This window comes from Cupressus sempervirens, chromosome 9 (assembly GCF_028749045.1).
Source record: "Cupressus sempervirens isolate cs-2001-9-10 chromosome 9, ASM2874904v1, whole genome shotgun sequence".
Lineage (NCBI taxonomy): Eukaryota > Viridiplantae > Streptophyta > Pinopsida > Cupressales > Cupressaceae > Cupressus > Cupressus sempervirens.
In genome coordinates, this window is record NC_143126.1 from 228,306,876 (window position 1) to 228,321,242 (window position 14,367).

Below are 14,367 nucleotides of genomic sequence, written 5' to 3' on the forward strand. Positions count from 1 at the left end.
ATTCCTGCAATTAGCCAGCAGATAAAACCTGCTCTTTTGGGAGCAATTGTCTATAACATTCCTTGCAGCCTTGAGTTCACTTTCCAGAATTTCAAGGGCTTTTCTAATTACGTCACTTTCCCTGACATTTTTTATTTGCAAGCTCACCTCAGTATAGGTTTTATATGCTCCAAATACTTGGAAAGCTCAGTGAGGCTCTCTTGCTTGATAATCACATCATGTGGCGCATTACTAGTTTCCGTAGTTAGCACTACGAGTCTTGCTAACACCTCAAATACTGGCACAAGGGCTACATTTCCAAGTACTCCACCAAAAGCCATATTGCTACAACTTTAACCACGGGAGATAAGAACTAGGTTGAATGGTAGTTGAATCATATTTTTTCTTTAAAATCACAATGCCCTCTTATATGAAGCCTTCCAAACAAGTTTGATTTTAGAGGGCAAAAGCTATGAGCCTCTGTGCTATCAGGAATTCTTTCTTGATAGATTTTCACAAGGGAAACTTACTCAAATTCATGGTAGTCTCCTATATCCAACATCTTAAAACATTCTAATTTTAGAGGCCAGGAGCCAAGTCCATCTCCGTACCAAGATTAATTCCTAAATAGGTCATCTGGGAGGACTTGTTGACCTCGCGGCATGTTTACTGTCAACAGAAGACCAACCCTTGACTGCAATTTGAGCAATTATAAGCTTAAGGTCTTTCAAGAAAATAGAGCCATTTTCATAGCAAAAATTTGTTTCGTACATCGTCTGTACGAATTCCATCAAGCTCTCATGATAATATTCAGCCCAATTATAAGGAGTGATAGTAGCAATTTTGAACTTCTCATTCATACATTTTCAACATGAAGTTTTCCTGAGACCTGCTGCTAACGCACAGGAGGCTAACTCATCTCCAACAATTGCACAAACGTTTTCTTCCATCTCTTGTTCTTCATTGTTATTGCTAATTGCCCCCATTTGCATGTCTGACTTCTCATGGAAGAGTTTTTAAACAAGTTAATAACTGCCTTATATAGGTTAAGAAAAACATGTTTTTGGACGTTATCATTAACCTTTTGAGAGGTTAATGAAAACGTGTTTTTGGATGCTATCATTAACCTTTTAAGAGGTTAATAAAACATTTTTTGGTGTCAATCATTAACCTTTTGAGAGGTTAATAAAAACATGTTTTTGAAGGTTATCATTAACCTTTTATAACTTGAGGCTTAGAAGTTGGATTTTCAAAATTTCAAGTGCTATGCGAAGCTGGGAATTTAAAGCTTAAAACTAGGCAATTTTTCAAAAATTAATCATGACTTATAAAATTGAAACAATTTTATAACCGAGAAACAATCTTTAAGGGCTTAATACTAATCTTACATCTCATCAAGCTTATATCTAAGCAATATAACGTGAATGTTAGCTCTATTCTATGGAAGAAAATTTTGAAAAACTAAGAGCCTAATTAGAAGAGGCAGTAGAAACCAAATAAGAAATGGTAGAAAAAGCATATTCTTTGAAAAAAAATTGAGGGACGAGGCTCCTATCAAGATGCTGGTAAATGATCTGAGTCAGATAGATTGGTTGAAGGTGAATGTAGGGGAGAAAGTGGAAAAATGCTTAGAATGGGAGAATGGTAATGCTAGATGGAAGTACGCTATTAGACTGTGGCATGTTCACTATGAGGCCAGAAGAATTAGTTCTTAGGATATAATAAGAATGGTCACTTTTATGTTAGTTCAGCCTAGAGATCACATGACGATACTTTAGCTATTGATAAATTTTGGAAAAGTCTCTAGACCCATAATCTCCTAGCAAAAATCAGCTATTTTTGGTTGGGTATGGCTCATGGAAAAATCCTCACACTAGACAATCTATCTAAACTTAGTCTCATGTTAGCTTATACATGTGCCCTATGTGAAAAGAATGTTGAATCTATCAATCACATTCTATTACTTATTCTAGATGAGAACTTATTCTATTTTCCACATCATCAAAAAAATCACCATGGATAGTATAAATTACTTGTGTTTCCCTAGAAGCCTTATGCTCCCTAAACTTCTTGATCTAAGATTGAAATTCTCATGAGAAAACTAGAGAACAAATAGTTTCCCCTCCTATTCTCCAAAGCTGAAAGACTTAAAAAATGATTGTGAAAAAAGTTTTTTTGAAATTAATGTGTGGATTGAAGAGCTAAATAATAAGCTCAACAACGCCATCGCTTAACTTGAGCTGGGAGTGGTAATTTTTGCAATGTACGAGGTTTAAAAGGAAATGATGAGAAAGGTTAGGTTTGTGGTGACCAATGGGAAGTGTAAACTGAGAAAGGAGAGCCAAACCAAGAAGTGTGAAAAGATAAAGATTTCTATATGTATTCAGAACTAGATTCCTCATTCTTATGTTTTTTTCTCTTATTGGGTTTTTTGGTGGTTTCCTATTTTATATGTGGTTTCATTAAGTACTTTTAGTTTCCTTCAACACTGTTGAGTTTACTCCTATTAACTAATAACTATGTTAATCCCCACTCTTTTTTGGGTAGTAAGATTTTTAATTTGGTTACTAAGTTTAGTAGGTTACAGTTTAGACTTAAGTTAGGTTTAGGTGTGGATGGCTTAAACTATTCGAAGGACATGGCTCGTTTTGATTAATTTTATTTATTTGAAGTTCTAGGTGGGACTTTAACCGATGGGGTTAGAGTGTGATTCTCTACTACTTGGTTGTAATGGCCTAGGGTAGAGATGGAGTGTGCTCATTATTTTTCTACGGGTTTAGGACCCTCTTCCTACCTTTTTTAATCAAAAAATTTGTTTCATATTAATGTACCCTTTTTCATATCTTTTAAACAAAAATGGTAGAATTACTCAATAATATATTTTTAGTATGAATAAGTAGAAACTTTTAAACTGATCTAGTGATCTTACATTGCTATAATTTAAGGATTAAACCTCTTAATATAACTAATAGATTTCATGTTGTCCATTAAATTTCTTTGAAAGCATCTTCTTACTATTGTAATGGAGTATGTTTCGCTTGATGGGAGATATGATAGGGGTCTAACCTATAAGTTTGTGCTTCTTAATTGCTTTAGATATAAAAATGGGTTTGTTTTCCCTTTTATCTTGTCCATTGATTTCATTATAGTATCAATTCTTTAAGGTCAAAATGCAATAAACCTATCTTGCATGAGGCTCTTATGAGGATCGTTAGTAATTATGTCCAAAAAAAATTGTGACCCTATTTAGAAGACAATTTTGGAATATTGTGCTAAAATGGCTAGTTTAGGGGACAAATTAGGAAGGGGTGAAAAGGATTTTAGGGAAATTGGGAATAGAATACCCTAGTTTTACAAGAATGAAGAATGCTAAGGTCAATTATGTGGAGCTTTTCTTAGAATTTGAAGAAGAAGGGGAATATGAAGAAGAGAAAGATGTGACTAAGAGGAAGGAGAAAGTAGCTTAATAGAAATAGATAATCTAGATTAAGTTGAGAATTATGAATCTATGGAAAGATTGTTTCAGAGTGGTAACAACCCAATTTCCCCTCCCTCTTCATGTTTGCTTCATAACAAGATGAGATCTCCAATAATAATCATAGAAAAAGATATCAAGGCTACTTAGGTGAATGTGGTAGAAGAGCACCCCAAATAAGCCATTAGGTTTTTTGACTATGGTGAGTCAATTGAGAATGACTTATTCATTTCTTTACAATATGATGAAAGTAAGGAGTTTGAGGGCTAGATGCATAGCTAGAAACTAATTGAGAAAATGGACAAGGCTTTATGGGACAGTTAAAAGAAAGTGAAAGTTTGGGATTTTAATGCTTAAAGTGGTTGATGAGGATGAGTTTAATATCAAGATTATGGATGAAGGTATCAATGATCTTGCTGTCGAAACTCCTCACAATGTTTTTCAAATAACAAAACTAGTCTCCCTCGCTCTACTTACTTAGACTTGATAAATAGACATTCCAATCCCTTAAAATGCAAAATTTAAACTACAAAGCTCTAGAAGAGAGAATGGAGGAGATCTAGACTGAAGAGGACAAGAAACGGTGAATCTTTCATTATTTTGAAAAAAAATGGTTTTGATTAGCAAATCTCTCAATTTTACTTAATTTTTAAATATATTTATTTTAGCTATTATTTTGGAATTATAATTTTTGTGTTGAAAATTTTGGCAGATCTCAATAAAATTAGGAAGCTCATTAATCAACATCGAATATTATAAGTCAATATTAACACTTTGTTTACATGATGGAATATTATGAGGATCATTACATTATATGTAAATCAATAGTGAAAATTAAAATTTGATGATATATCCCTAAAGTATTTAATAATTATGATAATTATTGGTGAATTCATCTAACTTCTCCACTAATATATAATATTTAGGTGAATCAAATCTAATAATGTATCGAATATTGTGGAAAATTTTTGAGTTCAAATTTTTAAATAAAATAAATTATTGACCAATTTTAAATATTTAAGAACTAAATTTTATTTAAAAATGTGGAGATTTAGTTCACATTAAATCTTCAATTATTAGCCAAATTACTAGCCCAAAATTTCAAAAAATAGCTAATTAGCAAATATTAGCCCCTAAAAAATACCTCTAAAGGAGGAGGTAAAGTATAAGGGTAATCTAGAGATGATAGAAGAAATGAAGAGAGAATTTGACAAAATGGAAAAATGTGACAAGGGATGCATTGAATAGATGTCAGGGTCTTCCTGAAGTAAATATATTGTGCATGAATAGGGTGTTGTGTTTCTTAGGTCAAGATAAGGAGGTGAAGCTTGTGCTTGATCTGGAGGAAGTTGAGAAGGAAAAGGAGGATGCTACTCTTGGAAAATTGACCTAATCAAACACCAAGAAGAAGTAGAAGCAAGTGACCCAAATTGATAAAATGGATACCAAAGAGCTCACAAATAAGATACAAAATTCACTTGGAGCATAAAGAGAAGGTTGAAGGCATAGTCTAGCTTCATCCACCTATGTGTTGTCCCTTTTTGGTTTTTGGTCTATTTAGAATATCAATTTTTTAGTTCATTCAGGTTTTTGTGTTAGATTGTATTGGCACCTTAAAAATCCCACACTAAGCTTTAATTTCTTAGGTGGATGTGAGCTTAGTTATACATAACCTTTCACTTGCATTTAGATTTTTGTACTTCTCTATCAATTTTTTTGTTCTACTTTCCTATTGGAGTTGATGAAATCCAACTCTGAAGATGCCCAAGATCACCTGCATGCAAAAACCTGTCAAAGGGAAGCCAAGGAAGGAAGAGTGTGGAGCAAGGGAAAAACCCTAAATGGACATGAGAGAGAAAATATGCAAACAAAAGAAAGTATATATTTACAATATGCAATACTAGTTGTGAAAATACAATGAGGGAGAGGTTGCTTATAAAGGCCTCAAGGAATCTCCTAGAACAAGCTAGGAGATAAGTGTGACAACTAAGCATACATCCACATGAGGTGGAAAGTCCTCGAACAATGTGAGAGGATAAGTATGACTTAGGAGAGAACAAACTCCCATATTGTCAACAACTTATAACAAACAACTAGACTACAATTAATAAATAAATGCATTTACCTAGGTAAGCTTAAGTAAATAGAATAAATAACTAGTAAATTAATTATTTACTCTAACACCCCCACTTAAGTGCAACTTAGGGAAATGCCTTAAGCTCACAAAACTAAGATGAAATGCAGAGTGGGTCCTAACAATGAGGCCATGTTAGGTACTCATGAACAAATGAAAAAAGATGCAACCTCTGTAAATAGGGAAAGAGAGAAAACCATATGGGAAAAAACCTCCCCCCAAAAGAGGTAAGAACCTAGTAAAGAACTGAAGAAGCCTCCAACTAGGGAAATGTCCCGTAAAATAGGAACAAGGAGTGATCATGAAGAGCATCACTGAAGCATGAAAAAGCCACAAAAATGTGCCATCAAGAGGAAAATTTCTGATCTAAAGAACTTCCATAGAAGAAGAAGGCATGAACTGAGCGTGTCTATATGGTAGATGATCCATCTCACCGAAATGTAGGTAGCCAGCCACTACAATCACCTTGTATATAGGATCAAAAACTAAATACATAGTCCACACTATCGAACCATCGAACGAAGGATGCATTAGAAGAACAACATAACCCCCCCTTAATGCAAATAGGGTGAGATGACAAGCAACTAAGAAGGTGGGCCAAAGTCTCTTGCAGAAAAATGAGGAACGATGAGAGAGTAAGAGAGGTACAAACACCCATAAAGACATGGTCAAACTAACTCTGCATGGGGCTAATGTCATGGAAGGGACACTCACTTAACAAAGGGAGAATGCCTAAAATAACAAAAAACTATCCCCCCCATGGTGCTTTATAAAAATAGTGCATGTACAAAAAACTCAAAACAATGTTCATGAACCCTAAAATGTAAGAGTGACACTTTATCTTAGTGTGATACATAAAAATGCTTCAAAATGATAGCTACAATGATCAAAACTAAAAACAAGCTGCAACAAAACATAGTATAGCCCAAAACAAAGGAAACCATGCTAGGAAAATGATCGTTGGGCCTAAAACACTCAAGATATCCACCATATAGCTAAAATACCAAAAATATGATAGAAAGAGCATGGACCAAAATCTAAGGAAAAGGACTACATTTTTGAAAAGATCATAGAACCAGCTTTCCAAAAAAATAACGTTTTCAAAAAATTGACATGGGATACAAAAGATATGCATGCTGGAGTCAAAAAAAACTTTAGACTTCAACTAAAAAAATGGGCAACAAAAATGCATCAAAATTTAAAAATACCTACACCAATGTCTCTGTCTCAAAACAAGATTTCTGATGCTTCTTTCGGATCAAAAAAATACCTCCGTATGCTCAAGGTATGGCCAAAAAACCAAGAGTAGGTAAAAATAGACCTTGGAGAGGTACAAGAAGTGGACAATGTAGTGCTGACATCACACTGAAATCAACAATTTTTTGTCCTAAATTTGACGGCCTAAAGACTGTCACAGCGAAAATAGGCCACATGGCACACCATATGGTAGCCACATGGAAAAGATGACGTGGGAGGGGTGAGGAGGTGGGTCCACGTGGTAGAGTGCCACGTGGCACCCCTGGCCACGTGTTAGCCTTGCACTAGAGCCAAGTGTACCAAACTAAAGACTGGCACTGTGTTGTCACTAGCAGTGGAGAGGCTATGGAACAAGTGAAGAACATTGACGAAGTAGCGAGAAAAGGTGTCACTGCTGGTGGAGGTTGCTAGAGAGTGGCACAAGGGAGGTCTACTGGCGAAAGCGAGGTTCTAGGGTACTTGCAGTGGCCCTAGGGTGGCGTTGTCAAGTGCAGCCACTGTGGGCTACGCATGGGTGGTGTAGTGAAAATATTTTTAAAAAACAAAAAAATTCACCAAAAAGTCCATACAGTCCATATGGTAGCTTCTAGGGCTAAAAAAAAAATTTCCTCCCGAAGCCCTTCCTCCAAAATCATCAAGTTTTATATGAATCCTAACTACAAATGGCCTTTCAAATCCAATGGCAATGTCCATTTGTGTTGAAAGTGCTTCAAAAAAATTTTTTTCCTAAATTTGAAGAAAAATGCACAAACAAACTAGGGTTTGTGACTCCAAATCATGGCTTCAAAAATTCTTCAATGAAGCAGTAGCAGGGAGGCTCTGATACCATGTTGAAGTTGATGAAATCCAACTTCGAAGATGCCTAAGATCACCTACATGGGAAAACTTGTCAAAGGGAAGCCAATGAAGGAAGAGCATTGAGCAAGGGAAAAACCCTAAATGGACATGACAGAGAAAATATGCGAACACAAGAAAATATATATTTACAATATGCAATATGAGTTGTGAAAATACAATGAGGGAGAGGCTTCTTATAAAGGCCTCAAGGAATGTCCTAGAATAAGCTAGAAGATGCTAGGAGATAAGTGTGACAACTAAGCATACATCCACGTGAGGTGGAAAGTCCTCGAACAATGTGAGAGGATATGACTAAGGAGAGAACAAACTCCTGTATTGTCAATAACTTATAACAAACTCCGAGAGTACAATTAATAAATAAATGCATTTACCTAGGTAAGCTTAAGTAAATAGAATAAATAATTAGTAAATTAATTATTTACTCTAACATTTCCAACCACATTTTATTGTTACTGTATGAGTTAACCATCCATGATCTACATAGCATTTTCATAGATAAGGCAACAAAATATGCAATTTTTAAGTTGTGTGACCAATATCACTTTATCTGTGAGTAGTTGTAATGAAAAATGCATCACATTAAAAAAAATTAATCCTCCTTTAAATTAGAGACTTTATAGGACTATTTTTATAAAAATAAGTTGTAGTTTTAAACTTTGTATATCATAGGAGCCAGCGTTGAATGAGTTCAGCTGTCATAAGTCAAATCAATGAGATAGAAAATCTTTGTGCAATGTTACATAGGCCAAAAATGTTGTGCAATTTTGGGTGTCATAAGAGCTAACATCAAATAAGTTTGGGCATTAAGGAAGCCTTCTTGTCATGTCCCCATTTTGGAGGTAGTTTGAATTAATTAAGTTGTCCAAAATAATAAATTTTTATGAGGATGACTAATTAATTATTTTAATTAAATAAATAAGTGGTATTAAGTTAATTATTTATAAAGTTATCAAATATGCATGAAGGGCTCATTGTCTATCAACAAAGTTTATTTTCTCTATTATGTCTCCTTTAGCATTTGTAGAGCTTGAAGGCCTAAAAGTATTTAGCTTAATCATTGGGAATGATACCTCCCAAGTGATTGCATAACTACAAAAGTGAAAGATCCTCTGAAGGGTTGCCCTTTGGAGGTGACACTCAACCATTTCAAGTTGAGATTAATTTGTATACTCAGACTTACCTGAAGGTTTGAGTTTTTGGTTGCAAGAGAAAAAAAGAATAGATCCAAAAAAATAGTCCAAAAAAGCAAATCCGAAAAAGTAGTCCAAAAAAGTAGATCCGAAAAAAGAAGATCTGAAAGAGCAAAGTGAAAAAGTAGATCCGAAAAAGCAAAGTGAAAAGGCAGCATTAGTTAAAATTATTATAACCATCTACAATTAGGTTCCTTTGGATATTTCATGCATTTTTCTTATCATTTAGATGCATACTAGAAGGTAAGGTTGTAGGTGAAAGTTTGTATAAGATTTAAGCATTATTCTTGCAGATATAAGCCAAGAGTCTTGGCCATTTCATACTAGCATTGTAGTTGATATGTGCAATAAAGGAGACATAAGTTGCTGGTTTGATATAGTTGTAATTGAATATTTATTTATCATTCATGATCAACTTATTAGTTTGCATGCCAATTGTTTGACAAAATGTCAATTGGCTGTAGGTTCTCTTTTTGGCATAAATAATGTTATAATTTTGTATACCAAGTGTTTGTATTAATGCCACTTGGCTATAAGTGCATGAACGCCATCATAGGTTGCATCCAAAGTGTTTGTCATAATTACTATTTTATGTAGCAAAAATTTGCAAGTAGTCTTAGTTACATATTTGCATTGAATATTATAAAAATAAGTTGCACATTCATGTTAGGTCATCGTTTAGTCAATTTTGAGTCTTCTTGCAAAAAATTCTCATTGAAGAAAGAGCCATTAAAGCAAATTGAAACACTATATGAGTCATATTACCCTTGTATGTGAAGTGTTTGACAAAATTTATCAGTTTAGCATTGGAGGTTTTTAGAGGCCTATTGGTAGGGGTCATTACAATGGTATTAGATTGATTTCTTGCTAGCCTGATAGGGTTTATGTAGCCACCATTCAATTTAGTTAATAAGAGCAAAAAAAAAAGGGCTCTATTTACATAGAGAACTAGCACAACTAAGAACATGGCCGAAACAGATTCTCAAAGCCCACCCACAATTATGAGAGATGATGAGGCTTTACAACATTAGGATAGGCTTCTACAGTCAATAGAGGCAAGTACATAGGAAATGATGGCTATGATGCAACAGTTGATTGGGAAAAATAGGAGAAATAATCATAATAATGACTAGGATTATAGGAGCATAGCAGGATCACAATATGGGTAAAGGACACAGTTTGGGATAGCTGACATACCCACACGTCCTACATTTAGGGAAGAAACTCCAGCACTCACACCTAATGCTATGGTAATAGATATTGTAGATGAAATTTGACAAGAAAGGAATGAGCGAAATTCATTACTAGCATATGTACAAGACAGATGGACATTTGACAGGTACCTGAACTATAGAGCTACCATGCAGAAGCTGGCAGATAAACACGGTGAGTTGCAACAGGACACCAACAAGTTGACTAGATTTCTATTTGGTAGATCTTCTAATAGGGTAGATGACACAATTACGAGGAACTTGCATGATGGTTTTTAGAATTTAGCTTACAGCCAAGCTAAGGTCTCAAATTCTACTCTACCATAGGAAGAAGTGGTGAAGGATATTACGTAGATTGATAGTAACTGTCAACTTGATACTAAAGTTGAGATAGGTGTATATAGGTCACCAAAGGGTGATGTCATAGGTACTCAAGATGGTTTGGTTATGAAAAGTATTGGGTATAGCATAGAGAGTTCAAATGATGATTTTGAGGATGGTGAGATACTTGGTAGAGATGAGCAAACATTAAGTATTCATGACTTTGCTAAGAGGGAGTACCAGGCACATTTGGATGCTTCATCACATGAAGTTGAGGCTGGTAGTACTTCATATGATTTGTCTAGCCAGCTGAAGGTGAACAAAGATAGTATTGTGATGATGGTATGGGAACGATGAGGTTGAGTTATTTACATCTTCTATTAGATCGTGACCATTTTATTAGCCTTGCCGGAGACTATTTAGATGCCTTGAGGAGGAAGGAGGAGGAAATTGACAAGCTTTTTCATGAGCTTGAGGACACTCAAGCTTCTTTGGTGAATGCTCCATTGACATTATAGGACTTGGAGAGACATGGGGATGAGCATGGTGTGAAGTTGAGTTTAGTTTCATCTTGCGCACCTAATACTTAGCTTTCTATGGTGGGCAGATCATATGTGGTTGTTGATATTGTTGTGAGTTTGTCTTACATTCACATCTATGATATAGGGATAGTGTCAGACAAGAATGTGGAGTTAGTTGGTATTAGCCATATTACTCAAGTGAGGAGTTTCCTTGAGTTACCAACTAATTCTAGTTTATGAATATGGACTCAAGATTGTTATATTGGCATTTTGGATTCAGTTGATTGGAGATCTTTATCATTTCTTGGTAGCAATGATTGTTTGGCTGCTATCATGGATTTGATTAGCAAATTGCATGATGTTTTTTTTTCTTGTGCCAGTAGCTTGTTTGATGTTGGTATTAGTTTTTATACACCGGTGTTGGGCTTTGTTCATATATCCAGTTGACCATTCTTGTTATAATGTGTTGATGATCTTTCATATTTGACAGTATGTATAGATGAGTCCCAGGATCATACTAGCATTGTTGACATCTAGGAGGATGCAGTGGGAAGCTTTGAATACTTAGTTTCCTTGGCAATTTCATTTGGTACAAAGGAGATGGATAGCAGTGCTATAGTTTTTGATACTTTGTATGTTGATATGAGCTTTGGAGTCGATTCACAGGATATGGATGGTAATACTTTAGAGACTAGTAACTTTTAGGATACTCCTTTGGATAGTGTGTCACAGGAGGATTGTTGGAGACAGTCTAGCCAGTGCCATTATGTGTCTACTCAGCTAAGAATTAGGGAGCAAGACATTGCTATCGCTTGCCAGCATTTAAATGTTGGTCGTCAATTTTTAGCAGTTTATGGATTGGGTTCTCCTACTAGTGATGAGTAGGGAGGCAGTTTTCTTTCCTTGACAAAGATCCACTCTTCATGGGAGGCTATCTGGATTCTGAGATAGAATTATATCCAGTTGGTAGCCAACAAAGATTATCTTATGGAGAGGGGTAGTATAACATATGATGCATTGTTGGTCAAGGAAGATGAGGTGAGTGAGCTTACTCAGCAGCTCATGGTGACTTCTAAGATTCTTGAGAGTACAGAATTGGCTCTAGAGGAGTTACAATTTCATTTGGCTAAGGTGACCATGGAATTAGAGTGACTACAATTTTTACTAGATTCTATAGAGTCACAAGTTGTGACATCTGGCAATTCGAGGATGTCCATGGTCAAGATTTTTAGAGATAGTGGAGACGGGGATGCATCCATCTTTAATACTAGCATTGGCATATCAGGTTCTTTTCCAGAGGGTTAAGGTTCAATTGAATTGGATGTTGCAATAGAATTTTATGGTATGCCTGACATGATGGTGGTCTCTACTATTGATGGCACGGAGACTATTGATGTTGTATCAGAGATCATGTGTGATGTTGGTGAGTTAGTGTTAGCATGGTTCCTACTAGTGATACTACTCCTTTGGCAGTGTCTTCGGAGGTAGTAGTCATTTCAGGCTTGGTTAGTGATTGATTGCAGCTAGTTTCATTTGGATTTCAGTTTGAGCCACTGATTCAGATTGGTGTATTCTATCAGCATTACAATGTGAGGTATGCTCATCAATTTACCTTTGATGACCATGTTGATGAGATGATGATACAGAGATGTACTTTGGTTCCTAGTGCTTGTCATCAGTTATGGGTTGGTTTGATGCCACGAGATGAGAGTTACGATGGGCATGACATGACAATAGGTTCTGTAGTTAATAGCTTGATAGTACATGACTTAGAGCAGGAGTTTGGGAGTGATGCTTTAGTGGTTGTTTTTTATTCTACTCCTTTGGCTATGTCATCTCCTAACTTAGCTGGGGATTAATTTTAGTGAGTTGCATCACCTATGCATGGAAAGCTATCACTTGAGGTTGGTTCTTTTAATCGGCATTATACTACAGGGTATGTTCACGAGTTTTGATTTGATCCATGTGTTGAGGAGTCAATGGTAGGCCGACCTGGTTTGGGTTCTATTTCTTGCTATTTATCTTGTGATTTATACTCACCATCAGTGGTGCATGGGAGTTATGGTTATGAGACAGTGGCCAGTGATTTGTAGAGTTATGTTGATTGTAGTAGGTGTATAGTATGTGGATTCTCCATACTTGGTGCAGTTTCATTTAGGAGTGTTCACCATTGTGACAGAGTTGGACTGTACATCCCACACAAGTCAGTGGGATGCTCTGATGGTATTTACTGTGTTGGCAATTTGGAATATCCACTCTGCTTGGGTTCTGATATTTTGGGAGTTTGTATCTTGTGGGTTTCTAACTATGGTAGTAGTGGATTTGAAGTTCAATTGAGCAATGATTCACCCTTCATTCATGGATTCTTCTTGGTTATATTGCAAAGGATATTGCAAGAGCCTGCATTGATTGACAATAGTATAGTTTGTGACTACATTTGGGATCCAAGTGGATTGATTCGTTTATTATTTAGCTATTGCTTGGGGACAAGCAGTTTCAGGAAGGTCGAATTGTCATGTCCCCATTTTGGAGGTAATTTGAATTAATTAATTAAATTAATTAAGTTGTCCAAAATAATGAATATTTTATGAGGATGACTAATTAATTATTTTAAATAAATAAATAAGTGGTATTAAGTTAATTATTTATAAAGTTATCAAATAAATAAATATTAAAAGATAACTTTATATTTAATTAATTTAATAAAGTGACTTGAATTATAAAATATTTTATAAAGTCACTTAATAGATAAAATAAAATAATGTTCTAGAAGTTTCTAGAGAAAGTGGAGAAAAAGAATATATATAGCCATGGAGGGCTCATTTTCTATCATCCAAGTTTATTTTCTCCATTGTGTCTACTTGAGCATTTGTGGAGCTTGAAAGCCTACAAGTATTCAGCTTAATCATTGGGAACAATACCTCCCAAGTGATTGCATAACTGAGGAGGTGAAAGATCCTCTAAAGGGTTGCCCTTTTGAAGTGGCACTGAGCCATTTCAAGGTGAGCTTAATTTGTATACTCAGACTTACTTGAGGGTTTGAGTTTTTTGTTGCAAGAGGAAAAAAAAAAGATCCAAAAAAGAAATCCGAAAAAGTAGTCCAAACAAGTAGATCTGAAAAAGGTAGATCCGAAAAAGTAAAGCAAAAAAGAAAGCCTGAAAAAGCAAAGTGAAAAGGTAGCATTACTAAAAATTATTATAGCCATCTACAATCAGGTTCCTTAGGATATTTCATGCATTTTTCTTATCATTTAGATGCATATTAGAAGGTAAGGCTATAGGTGAAATTTTGTATCAGATTTAAGCATTATTCTTGCAGATGTAAGCCAAGAGTCTTGGCCATTTCATACTAGCATTGTAGTTGATATGTGCAATAAAGGAGACATAAGTTTTTCATCTAATAAAGTTGTAATCGAATATG